Source organism: Telmatherina bonti (genome assembly GCF_933228915.1).
Source record: "Telmatherina bonti genome assembly, chromosome: 6".
NCBI classification, from domain to species: Eukaryota; Metazoa; Chordata; class Actinopteri; order Atheriniformes; family Telmatherinidae; genus Telmatherina; species Telmatherina bonti.
Window position 1 is genome coordinate 18432021 of NC_136624.1, and position 14601 is coordinate 18446621.

General features: G+C 37.5%; 1 long non-coding RNA gene across 1 annotated transcript; it reads left to right on the forward strand.

Annotated features, from left to right (window-relative positions):
• Positions 1-233: 233 nt before the first annotated feature.
• LOC306757354 lies at positions 234-14557 on the forward strand. The gene is made up of 3 exons (XR_013771351.1): positions 234-543; positions 760-801; positions 14491-14557. It is a non-coding gene; the product is annotated as an uncharacterized lncRNA (long non-coding RNA).
• Positions 14558-14601: the final 44 nt, after the last annotated feature.

Consider the following 14601-nt stretch of genomic DNA (forward strand, 5'->3'; position numbering starts at 1 on the left):
CACTTGGCAGCAGTAAAAACACTGAACAATTTCTTTGCTTAAACTGTTATACATTCTTTATCCCTTTTATCTATTAACAAAAAGGATGATGGTTGTCGCTGGAAGATTGTGGACACTGCAGTTCCAGCTGCAGCCTTTAAGGGGCGACAAAGCGCCACAATCCTGTTAATAAACTGTAAAATCTAAACAGGCTCCTCTAGCTTCACTGTAATGACGTTAGCTTCTTGGATGTTTTTCTCCGACGTTCATGAGTTTGGGTACCGGGAACCGATATCCATTTACTGCCCCGGTCACTAAATCATATATTCACTGTGACCTCTGCGAATGATTTCATTATCCACTCGGTGATCCTGAAGGCGTGTTGTTATTGTGACAGCTTGGTGCAATCTAACCGGAGACACTGCGTAACGTCAAACCGTGATGTTAGCCAGCTAGCATTAGGATCTTAGGCTTCGTAAACGGGAAAGAGACTGTCTAATGCTATGGTGTTTTCCGGCCGAGTCACAAGCGCAGAGCAGCACTTAAAGAAGGTGGAGATTTAAGGTGAGATGACGCGAAACCATGTGATATGTTATGATTTAAAGACTTTTAAAAACGAGTCAAGCTGACTTAGCTCCTTAGCATGTTGTCAGGCTAAGGTCAAGAAGCTGGCCAGTCTGACAGCTAACGCTAACTGATACCCGTGTCCATAAACGTGTAATGTGGCATCTAGCCACACAGCTACTCCTTAACACCACCACCATCTCATGTTTTGACCAGGTTATCACTGGATGCTGAGCTGGTGTCGTTCTCAGGATCGAGGTGGGTTCGTAAAAGTTTTAAAAGCTTGAAAGGATCTCTGTGTAAATATGGTCTTACCGGAGGTGGCTGGATTACGGTGGACCTTTTACTATTCATGTTTTGTTCCAGGTTATCACTGTAATCCTATTATTACTCCCCGACAAGTGAAAGTTACAATTTTGCTGGGTTTTGTTTACTTAAATTGCTTAATCTGTGCTTGATGTGATGTTGGCCATGCTTCTGAACGTGTTTATTTGTTGTGATATTGCTGATTCAGGACTGCCCTATCATGCTGTTTGACAAATGGTCATCATGGAGACTTGCCTCTCATTGTTGGTACATACTTCTCAGTCTTTATATATTAATTCTTGTTTATCGTCCAGTATCCTGATAAAACAACCAGTCTCTCAGAGAGGCAGACTTATTTTAGACCATTCATGATTGTATAATAGCACTGTACAAAGAAAACTTTCTGTGATGTCCTTGCCATATTGCCTCTTGCAATTGAAGTTTGCTGCCTCTCTCCCACTATCCATACTTCAAAAGCTTTGTCTTTATGAACATAAGTCACTTCATAAAAGTTATTTATATGTCAGCCGAGGAATGATTACATAATAATTTAGTACCAGCCTGTGACTTTTATCGAGTGATCAAAGTACTTTTGGATCCAGACATTTTCCCTTTATTTCCAAAGTTACAGAAGTCTATTTACAATACAAGCAGTTAAAATATGATCTGGAAAAAATATGAATTGTTTAAAAGTAGCTATTACAAACATGCTAGTTTTAATAATTATATCATAAAAGCCTCAACTATTTAAGGAAGATGGCTACTCTTCCTGAGTCTGTTTCTGCTGGAAGTTTCTTAGTGTTAAAAAGGAGTTTTGGCATTCACTATGACACTAAACCATTGGCCTAATCATGTATACAATGGGGTATTAAATCAAATAGATTTGATATGATCTATTGCTAAATTGAATTCAATAATCATGAAGTGGACTACTGGTTTGTTGAATAGAATTAGATTATAATGAGATACAGTTAATTTGGTTGAATTAGATTGTAATTGGACTGAATTTGACAGGATCTTGGAAAGAACCTTGATATTGATGACTTATTTTGAATGGGTAGCATAAAAATAAAGACAACCCAAGTGAAATATTATTTCTAACACTATGTAGCACAAGAAAATATATAGATTAAAACACACCAGGTGTGAGATTCTTTAAAATTAAGAAAACATTATTCATATCTCTGTAGCATAGATGTAATAAGAGCAGTCAACAACTGCATGCCTCGACCAATACTGAAAATGAATCTGGATTTTGATCCGGGTCTGGATGTAGATCAGCATTAAATGACACTTCTGAATTCTCATCCTTACTGTTTATAACACTAAATGTCTAGATTCCTCTCTCCTAAATATAGTGAAAATGAATACATTTTTAGGAACATCAAATGTACCACATTATTAAACTATTAGAATACAAGTTTCTAATGGAAAAGATTTATTCAGACTCTTAACACATCGATGAGCACCAGTTTTCTTCTCTGCTGAGCCATGGCAGCAATGCTGAAAAGATTTCATTGAACACACCTTTTTACCAGAGGGAAGTTGTTTCTCAGACACCTGGTTGGCAGTTTGGGACTACAACAGTGGAAACTTTTGGAAATGATGCAGAATCCCACATTTATTTTGTCACTAAGTCTTATCAGCCACTATGAATCTTTCCATGTTTGGTCACGCCTCCATTAACACATTTCTGCTTATTGTTTACACTTGCTCTGGTGCATGCACCCTAACCGTCATCAAAAATAATTCCTTGTTTATTCATGATGTATTTGTTAATGTTTAATTGGACTGCACTTCCTCATCCCTAAATATCAGAAACCTATTCATACGATAGTGAAGATTTTGACTAAGATGCAAGTGTCCATTATTAACTTGACAGGCTTATCTTCTGACAAAACTGACATGTTGTGAGTTGTCATTGCCATGGCAACCACAGAGTCTCTGGTTTGTGGTGTCAGAAGAGCCCAGATGGTAGGCATGTGTGGGTTTTGACTGATGTGACCTGTCTTTTCACTCAGATTGTTGTTGATAGGACAGATTGTTCTCCAGATTCTGTGTCTGTGTGTATTGCTCAGCTGCTGCTCAGTTGTGTCAAAGGATGTGGCGGCAGCTGTGTTTGTTGTTTTTTTTTTCCGGTTGTATTTTGTGAGGTGTTTTTAGAATGGCATATGTGTTTGTTGGGTTCACTGTTAAACAGCTGGATCTCTTTCCCTACTTTCTCTGTTCCCTCCAAGCCTTATTGTCCATTCTCACTATCTCTTTCACTGGCATTTCCTTTTTTCAACTGTTTCCTGTTCTTAATGAATTTCCTCCATTTTATGTACTTCATCCTCATTTCCTTTACTTTCCTTCTCCTGCTACAAATATTAATCATATCACAGCCTCACTGCTTAATTACACGGAGACCAGGGTCTTTCTTTACATCTGAAACATATTCCTGGTGTCAGTGGGATCAGAATAATAGACAGCTTCCTTTCCACTGAGCACTTGTGACCCACATTCCTTTATATTTGTCGTTTGTTTGTAATTTCCCAAATGAGGCATCTGCACCGGGTGAATAATTATATAAAACATTTTAAGAGGGATGTTGCAGCTGGTGCGCATTGTAAGATGTTCTCTAGTTTACAGTGTAATGCTTATTTTATCCAGTTTGTCATTCTTCACAGTCACACTTTTTGTTGTGATATTAAAAAAGTATTGCTTTGGAATCATTTCCTATTTAAGATATTAAAGCAATTGCTTGATTTCCATTCATTCATTCATTCATTCATTCATTCATTCATTCATTCATTCATTCATTTTCCTAATGGCTTAGTCCAATGAAGGGTTGCGGGGAAGCTGGAGCCTATCCCAGCTGTCTTTGGGCGAAAGGTAAGGTACACTCTGGACAGCTCGCCAGTCCATCGCAGGGCCGATAATTTCCATTAGTCAGTTAATGTGAACCTTTCCAAAGTGTAGAGCAGGGATGGGCAGATCCGGTCCTTGGAGCCACAGTCCTCCAAGCGTTAGGAATTTCCCTGCTCCAACGCACCTGACTCAAATTAATGGCTAATCAGCAAGTTTGTGCAGAGTTTGATGTCGAACTCTACACAAGTCCTCTAATAAGTCTGATGTGTGTCAGTTGTGTTGCAGCAGGGAAACTCCCAACACTTGCATGACTGCAGCTCTCACGGTTTGACTCTGGAGGAGTTGCCACACATGGTTTTTGGATCCTGGCAGTGACACTGCATAACTTTCCAACTTTAAAACTCCATGTGTCAGCCTACGTTTGATGGCATAGTGATATTTGTTTTGTATATTTCTGGATCTGTCTTTACCCTGCAGCATCCCAAGACCGTGAAGCTCCTTATACTTTATAACTTTTTTTCTTCCTAGAACATACCTTTAAAGCAGTATTTTGCTTGACTGCATGGCATCACACACTACCAGATGGTTATTAATACACTTGCCATTTTGAAGGCACACTGTGGCTGATATGGCAATCCATTCATCAATTGTAGCTTTTTATCTGGGCTCAGTTAAGTTATTATTTTCGGCCAGATAATAATGAATTAAAAGAATACATTATCTTATTTAATTCAAATAGATTTGATTACTGTGATCTATATACAATCTATTATCCAATTTTTGGCCTTCTTAACCTATGTCTAGAATATCCAAGGTATTTTCAGGCCAGCTGTAATAGGCCTCAGTTGAGTTTCCCCTATTCAGAGCATCTCATTAAATAAACAACAAAGGAAAATTCAGAAATAAAAAGTACAAAGCCATCTGGCCAGATATTGTGACTAAATTTCTATTCTGGGAGTTTTGCATTTAGCAGTTTTCATTTCAGAAATGCTGAGATTATTTTTCTCATCAGCATATATTTTCAGTTAACACGCTGTAAAGTTAATGTGTGTAATCTGAAGAAACAGGTCTGTTATTTCCGTTTGACGAAGGCGTTCACATCAACTGCTCATCCCAATTTGTCATAATTTTCAAGATGAAAAGCAGACAAGCTGAGACAGTACAGACAGTTCTTATTTGCTTGATTACATCTTACGAATTGCTTATTTCCCTTTTTTTGCAAAGTCAGACATTTTCTTCTGTGTTAGTCTTGTGGTTTATTGATTTTGGTTTAGGTAGAAACAGCTGTATCCATGAATGGATTCTAGGTGCCCTTATCCAGAGCTCCCAGTCTTAAATGTAGATAAGGTGCTGATACATCCCTTACCAATGCTTCATTTTCAATAAGTTTATGCCCCCATTTCCACGTTGTTGACTTTTGATAGATTATAATCTCATTACCTCACACCCAAGTCTCTGTTTATAAACACTTTCAGTCCAGTGTCAGCTAAAATGGGAAACACTGTAAAAAGTAAAAGACACTGTGACAGAGCAGAGAGGTTCTTAAACCTGTTGCTGAAGTTTTAGTATTGATTTAGAAAAGTCAGTGTTTAATTTGCCTTGTAAAACAGTCAGTAACTGTTCCTCACGTTTTTATCTCGTTTTTAGTTATTTATTTTCAACTTGTTTTTTGGTTCAAATGTGCTTGAATGTTTTAGTGACTAAAGAAGCTTAACTTTATTTTCGGAAATATAGAATAGAGTTAGGTGAGGTGTTATGCTGGACTTCAGCCCGAAATGTCTAAACTGTGTAACTTTATCACAAGCTTGTGTAAATGTGTCTCCAGTTTTCTTTTCTGGTGTTCGTCTTCTTTGAATACTGACGTCAAACCTTTCTTGCTTTAGTCCAAAAAAGTAATTAAGGAAAAACATTTCTTCTGTCTGTTTTTTTTTTCTTGAGGTGGGGTGGGAGGTGGTATTGAAAGAGGAGTGAAAACCAGTAACTCTTTATTTAGCCACCTCAGTAAGTTAAACTAACAGTTTTGATTAAACAGTGTAAGTGATGCTTAATCCATCATGCTGATAATATAAAAAGTCTAAATAAAAAATAACTCTTTCTTTTTCATCCTGTAGTAGTGGAAGCTGTTGTAATACATAAAAATGAAGGCTGTAATGATTTGTTGACAAAGTTGACTATATTGACAATGAAAATTCATCAACGCAAAATTTCACCGTTGACGCGTCATGTTATAAATGCCCGTAACGGCTTTGATTTTACTGCCGTTTATCTGTTTGTTTGTGTTCAAAATAGCTCAAAAAGTTAAGGATAGATTTTCATGAAATTTTCAGGAGTTGACAGAAATGTGAAAAGGAAGAAGTGATTTAATTTTGGTGGTGATCCGGATCAACGTTTGGATTTTGGAATTTTTTTAAAAGGATTCTGGCCTTTGTTTACCTTATAATACAGGCTTTTTCAAGATGTAAATCATTTCAATGCAATTCTACGAAAATTAAGATGTTAAAATGTTTTATTTATTTTGTTTTCCTTTTGAGGCAAATTCTGTATAGCTTGGATATGACACTATAGCTAAGTTTGAATGTTTCAAAATAAATTAGTAGTCAATTTTTAATCTTAAATTTAATATTCTACTGGTTCAGGAGTCATTCTTTTTACTTACTAAAGGACATTAAGTTGTGACTGACTGGGAATCAGGATGACATTCGGGTGAAACATACTGGAGCCTGTAAAAAGAGCTGCATCAACTGGAAGCACAGATGGTGGGCGTGACAGAAATAATTGTGACTAATCAACTAATTGAAAAAATTATTTACAGATTAGTCGACTATTGAAATAATCGTTAGTTGCAGCCCTAATGAAAATGATAACAATTGGTTGTTCAATGAATCACACCTTTTTGCCAGGCTGAGAGATTTTCTAGAAATGCTGAATGTGTTTCAGATTCACTACAACCCTCACAATTCAGCAACACAGTGGCAAAGTATTCTCATCTACTCTTAGATATTCCTGGAACTCTGTAATTGGCTCTCTCATCTCTGACTTACTGAAGGACAGGAGGATTCCTTCACACTCGCACAAACTTATGTTCTGTCAGTCAGAAATAGCTACTTAATCAGTCTGTTGGAGCGCTGTGGAGCTGTAGTGACCCTGCGGCTTTGTCACACTGATGGCTGATGACGTAAAATATGCTCACACAGATCCACTAAGCGGATTGGATGACTGCTCAGGTCATTCACCACACCTGGCAGGACACGGGGGATGGGGGACAGATTATAGGTGGAGTTGTTTGTCTCTGTGTTTGTTTGTTTGGACGGTGACTCCTGAGTGTGTACGATGGGAGTTGTTCGAAAGGAAAGTTTTCACTAAGCCTGTTTACGAGTACATCAAAGACCTGGGGCCTTTTTTATAAACATTGCTTACACACAAAATAGGGCTTGAAAGTTTCCCTTTCTACGCATTTGTTGTGATTTATAAAAACAAACATGATGTGCAAATGTGCACACCTGTACACGAAACTGTGGTTTTTGCACACAAACATTTTGGAGACAGGGAAACTGGCAGTGCAACTGGTAAAATGGTAAATTCATGCCACTTTCATCTTATGCATTTAACTATTCATATCAGACCTGTACCTTCGTTATTATAAACACACAGGCCTACAATATTATAGATATGTTCCACACCTGCAGTTCCAAGTATGGTGTCTATTTTTGGTGCAAGAGGTGCAGGATTGGCTCAGTCAGGGCCCCCACTTGTGGCAGATACATTCTGGCGATGTCATGCCATCTTCCTTGTTGCCTCCACTTTAAGATCTGACCAATTCTTTTGGACATGTAGGACAGACCTCTCCTTCACACTTGTATCGTGCAACCCCGCGACAATGTGCCTGGCACTCGGCAGCTTTTTGTTTATTTGTGATTCCACTACTGTGATCCTCAAATAAAATGTTTTTGCGAGCTTTCATGTCACCAGCAATCACCTCTGTGGAAGTGATTCGGTGCCATAATTCAAAGTAAAATATAATAACAGAAATGCTTTTCAATTTAAAGAAAATACCTTAATTTTTTTTATTCTTAAATTAAATGAATAATAAACTATTCACACTGCTTTTTTACTTCTTCAAGACTGCTCATTGTGGAACTTAATTAAAATGATGAAGAAAAGAAAAATTAAAATTGGATTATTGAGTATGTACCAAAATTCAATTTGAAATGTAAAATTTTACAATTAAAATTCATTAGCAGAAATGCTTTGTCATTTCAAGGTCATAGCTGCATTATTTGACTCCTAAATAAAATTACTAATAGATCATCCAAACTGTAATTCAGTTTCACCTTCAAGACAGCTCATTTTTATAACACAACTAAAAAGAAAACAAAAAGAACGTTGCTTTTCCTTTTTCATGCCTGCCCTGCAAAAAATCTTCCTAAATGGTGCAGGAGAGTGATGTCAGAGACCACTTTGCTTCTTCTCCAGCTTCCAGTCCAACAGTACTTCGCATCTAACACGATAGAGGTTGGTGTGCACATTCAGAGCAATGCTTAGATCCTATGCTGGCTGCTGCCACTTCAGAATGGATAATAAAGGTTACAACGTTGGAAAATGATTGACAGATCGCTGCATCTCTCAGGATTGTTTACAAAACATGCTGCGAGGTTTTGGCAGCTACATTGAAGTCGGAGGATTCAAGTCGAGGATTCATTGCGGCCGCTGACAGTCTGGTTGTGGCCACAGTTTGAATATCCGCGACCAGTCTGTCAGTGATCACGGCTGCTGTCCGAGTGGTCATACACTGGCTTCTACTGCTTTCAGAATGGTTACTAATTTTTGCTAATTGACAAACTGCCATTTCCGATGTTTATGTATTTAAAAATATAAACAGATATTCAAGATTGTCTGAAATTGTCTGCAAAAGACGTACTAGGATCACTTCCAGTTCGACAGTGTATTGCAAATCAAGGGTCTTGCATGAGTACAGCTGTTTAAGGTTTCATATTAAATATCTGAAACATGCGAGTATATCCACAGGAAACGAAAAGGACGTATCTCCTGGCAACAGTATTTATGTTAATGTTATTGCTGCGAGTGTGGTTGTAGCTGCTTCCCCTTGGCTGGGAAAGATTGCTATCATCAATTAAAATTCCTGTCAACGCATATTCCACCTTGTTAGTGGCCGCTCCAATGAATGAACAAACTGCTGGTGTGCCATGATGGTTCACCAGCAGAAGATGTGAATTGCCCACTCATTGCCCGCATAAAGCTTTTCATGACAAAGTAATACTCCTTTTCGGTTGTCTTTAGATACAAGTCTGTCTCAAAAAGTCTTCTTTTATGAAAAATTTTATTTCATGCATCCTATAGAAATACAGAAATCGAACGCGTTTCAGCAGCTCAATCTTTCTTCCAGTCAAGAAAATCTTTCAAGAATCTGTGGCACTGGGAAATAGAACACCTTCAATGAAGTTTGCACCAGTCTGTAATACTGGTTTCCTACTGGAAAGGAACCAAAACAGTCCAACTTAATGAAACTCGTGTTCTGAAATGAATTGTTGGTAAAACTGAAAGTCATGGTATTATGTGGCCAACTTGATACATTTGTTTAAGGTGAGAAAGATAGGTAGTTTTTTTTTTTTTTGCTACAGAAAGATTTGAATAAGCGTTTATATCCATTAATACATTGATATTTCAAATTGAATATTGGTGCATATTTGCTGGGGCATGTTTTGAAAATGAAATCCTGAATCTCTTTCTCTTTATCATTTAAATGCAGTTACACATTGAGCAGTCTTGAAGAAGAGAATCAAAATGTAGTGTGGATTTTTTATTATTCATTTTATGAGTCATGAAGTGCAGGTAGGTTCTGAAAATGAAAAAAGCCTTTTTGTTATTGCATTTAAATTTGAATCATGGGACAGAATTGCCTCGATACACCTTGATGTACTTCCATTTGAAATTTATGTTTTTTTGTTTGTTTTCTCCGTTGCCACGATTATTCTTACATTGCCACAAATCAGATGACTTGTTTATATGCAGAAATATTTCTAATATAGTTTGCATTGACCATTTGTGGTAAAATTTGGGTGTGTAGAAGGCGGGATATGAGCCAAATTCACTTGCCCAGCCATCCTGGAAAAGCTTGATATATAAAGAGGAAATTCCTCGCGTTTTTACGTATGCACGGTTTTATAAATCAGAATAATTTTTGCCACATGCAAATATTTACTCATTTTGAAATTTATGCCTGCAACATGTTTGAAAAAGCTGGGACAGTGTCACGCTTACCACTGTGTTAACATCACCTTTCTTTTGAACAACACTGAATAAGTGTTTGCAAATTGGGGACACTAATTGTTGAAGCTTTGTAGGGGAAATTCTTTCCCATTTTAGCCTGATGTACAACTTCAATTTGCCACCAGTTCTGGTTTCTGTTGTTGTATTTTATGCTTTATATTGAAAATAGGAGGTAGGACCTGCAGGCAGACCCTCTATTGTACTGTACATTCCTGGAACCACCATTGCCCTGAAGCATCCTGAGGCTGAGAAACAACATTTTCTGCATCTCTCTTTTTTCCACTCCGGGATTACATCACAGCTGTGTTTTGCTTTATGGCATTGTGCCACAGGTCAGCAACTGGATATCAACACACTTGCTACACTGTGGTTGGCTCAGCAAATACATACAAAAGGACAGTAATTGGATGAAGCAAAGGAAAAACACAGTCAAGGACAGAGCAAGATGTAAAACAAAAGTCAACATTGGATTGATTTTTACTCGCTAAAGAGATCTCAGAGAAGAGACAGAATGCTAAATTAAAGAGTCCTCGTTAGGGGGCGCCATGTGTAAAAATCTGATAAAGTTGAGTAGTGCTGCTTTTAATCTTGTATGAATGAAAGTGTAAGGCATTAAAAATGTTAGTCATGTAAGGATAATTAATATTCTACTAAACTTTATTGATATTTCTTACCACCAGTAATTGATATATGCAGCACTGAGGTTTTTTGATAGTAAATATCCAGAATAATAAAGTAACAGCATTTTACCCTAGAGTTATTTAAATTGCTCTCTTCCTTTAAAAAAGAAGGGCTGAAATCATAAAAAAGATTTTTTTTTAAAAAAAGGGGATGTGTGGATGAAGCCGATAGGCGAGGAAGTTGGTTATTGTGTTGAGGAGAAAGAAGAGGCAGTAAGTTGTCCTTGACTTTGCCCTCCACCAGACTATTTACAGTTCTCTGCTGCATCACACTTCATATGCCTGCTGGACACACACCTGTTATGTGTGTGACAAATTCAGTGAAGATGCACATAAACAAAGGGGACTTAACAGTATAGGGCTACAGATACAATGGTTATTGTTGGTGAATCTTGAGGTAATTGTTTCTTATCCAGCAGTTATCTCTTTTTATTTGCCATGCTGGCTCTGAAAGCCATTGAAAAGTCTCAATGCAGGGAGAATTATCTTTTAATACAAAAGACATCTAAAGTACACACCCCTAAATCCTCCTCTCTGGTCATCAGAAAAGACATGTCATACTGGTATCAATTGAACATGGTTAAACAACCCCTAAAAATCCCAGTTAACTTGAGCTTTGTGTAGGTAAAAAAAAAGAAAAGGAAAAAAAAGCCTGGTTTGAATCTCATGTGCGGTCTTAGTGTGAGGAATTTATATTAGGTCCTTGTCAACTGGCACTTCTGAACTGATTGCAGGTATGAGTGCGTATGGTTGTCTTACTTTGAGTTAACCCTGTGAAATACTGTTGACTAGTCCAGGATTTGTCCCACATCTCCCCCAGTGACAGCTGAGATAAGCCCCCAACCTCAAATGACCATGAGCTGGATAAAACGAGTGTCAAGAAAGGGCAGATAGGCAGATGGTATGCTGTATTTAAGGCATACCCTTATGAGATGTGATGGACTATGGGACAATTTCCACTTGAATTTTGACTTTCAACTTCTTAATCCATGTTAGATTGTACATTGTGAGCTCAAAGCCTTGCCGTTCATCCAGTATGAGATATTGTAAAATGCCAGAATCATTTGTTGAATTTTTGTAGGGGGTTTGAAGACAGAAAAATAGTCGTTCATGTTATAGGAGACAGAAATGTTTCATTATTATTCATACCATGGTTGTTGGATATGGATCTATTCCCTTTGGCGCAGTAGCATGGTTTCTATGTTCCAGGGCATGTGCGCATTGATTCCTTAACAAAGTATGTCGGTACTTGCTTTTCTCAATATAGATTGTTCTTCTGGATAATGGAGTCCGTCTTGTTATTATTGTGAAGTTGTCACAGACACAACAATGGTCAGTGATAGTTTTAATAACAACTGCTGTGCATTATTTTCCTTCATATATATATATATATGTATATGTATAGACACACACACACATACATGTTTTGGTGAGTTATATCACTCCATTACGGGCGTTACCATAGCAATGCGTTAAACAACTGATTCAGATCAGCTGGCTTTTGACAGGTGAATGAGAGAAACGTGGTGTAGCTTGACAGCTGTTGTTTAGAATACAAAGTGTCTTTAGGCCAACATAAAATAGTTAGCATACTTTAGCATATTTAGCAAGTTTGGTAGAAAATAAACTTTTGTTGTAAAATATCTACTGTGCGGGACCATGGTATAACATAAACAACGAGGAGCAGTGCATTAGACGGTTATAATGCAACGCTGCGCATCATGGTGTTCTTGACACCGCGTCATGCATTATAACCGTCTAATGCACGACTTCTCATTGTTTAATCTTTACATATGGGACATAGTTCCACGGACAAAATTCTTTTGTGTGTAATGAGTGTAGAAAATTGGGTTTTAAATTGTAATCGCACGTCATGTAGAATTTCAAGTACTGATTTCTGATTGTATGTTTGTAATCTTATTTAAAACACCACCACAGTCTGTTTTTGTAAGAAGTTTGATAGTATTGGTAACTAATAAAACACAGTCAATAACACAGTAGATATTTCCCAAACATTCAATTTTTCTTTTTCTGTTTGACTTCAGGATAGAATCACAAGTTAATAACTACAGCAACAGACTGTTAAACATGGAAATTGAAGGTTGGTTTTAATGATTTTTAATTTTTCATCTTGTTTTATTCTTAATGCCACAATAAAGTGTTTCTTCTTAGTGATACATTGTAGACTGACCGGATGGAAATCATGAAAATAATCTTAGTGTTTTCAGTGATGCCAGAGCAGATGTGACCTGATGTTTATAGTCTGCTTCTAATTTTGAAATCCATTGCTCAAGGGAAACACTGTTTTACACTCTGTGAATGTGTGTGTGTGTACCCATATGTGGTCTTAAACCTGCATCTGAGGCTCTTGCTAGGTCAAAAAGACATTGTGACTGTTATTTGACTTACAAAACCTGTGCACTCTATGCTGTGTAGCATTAGTTTGTACAAAGAAGTTGTGAAAAGTTGGAAACATTTCTTACTGAAGTAACATGAGGGAAGTTTTAGGTTTTGATTTTCAGCTTCTAATTTATGCAACTAAATTAATTATTTGTGATTGTTTTATCCTTTTTCTACCTGTCATGTTTTAAGAATAAGCTTTTCTGGGAATTATCAACCCTTTATTTAGAGGATATCTAAAAATTTTCCCATGAGTGGAGACTTCATTCATTATTGAGAGAATAATGGGTATTGATTATTGGGTAGTGACTTGCTGTTATGAGATCCCCCACTCTCGTGGTTTGAGGTTAGTCAGCAGACTTAGGAACCAGGTTTGGGGAATTTATTCAAAATCATAAACAAGTACATTACTGGTGTGATATACTGATGGGTGAAAGAGCTAGACCAGTAATCAACTCACAACTTTCATGTTCGAAACCAGTCTATGTTTGTTGTGAAAGAAATTGGACAAATAAAACAGTTCAGTTTTTTTATGTCATGTAGTTATTTTATCAGTGTATCTAATTTGGGTTTCTTTAAGGCCTTGTGTTTCACTGTGGTTGAAACTCTGTAATGGTTTAGGCTTGTGTCTGTCAGCGGACAACAGAATTTCCTTTTCAGTGTAAATTAATTTGAGGGCCCCTATGTTTTCTCGAGCAGTGGTTCCCAACCTGTTTTATTTTTTTAGAACCCCCCCTGCATGCCACTACAAAACGATGAGCACCCTCAGTGCTCTTTGGGGGACCGGCTTAGGGATCCAAAAACCCAAACTTTGAAGCCACTGCTGTAGACCAACATACATTTTATCCTTTTATCTATCAGAATTGCAATTTCCATCTGGGATTAATGAAGTATTTTTCATTTTTTTATTCATTCGATACTAAAACTGAGGAGTGAAATTGTTCCGCTCCAGATTGGCACTCAGTGAATGTTAGAAGCCAGTTGTTAGAAGAAGTTACTCATGAACAGGAACACATTCTGCTCATTACACAGTTATGTTCGTATGCAGTGTGCATATGTTTGTGAGATCCGAGGCTTTTGGACATTTGGGGACTTGTCCTGGATTCTGGTTTCTGTGTAAAATTTTTACGATGACACAAAGATTAGCAGGTTCAGATTCAGATACTTGGCTGTTTGTTTTATGCTCTAGTCAGTTTAGTTGCTTGTTCAGCTTCTTAAAAAAATTTTCATCTGTGATATTTACACTAAAAGTAAGTTTACTGAGTCTGGAAGAAAATGCCCACGTGTGTGGTTTGGGATTTATTCTCGGTTTAATCTCAATTTTTACAACACAGATTCTCGTTTAAGTGGCCAAAAATGAGTGAGCACAGTGCTGAATATGCACTAATTAAATTCAGCTTTCTTTCCTCTCCTCTCTATGCAGGAAGTGGAGACCCTTCCTAACTGACATCCTGCTCCTCCTGCCACCCCCCATCTCTGCCCCCCCACCCCCTGCCCTCACTGGGTAGCTGTGCTGCTAGCGGTGGATTGGAGC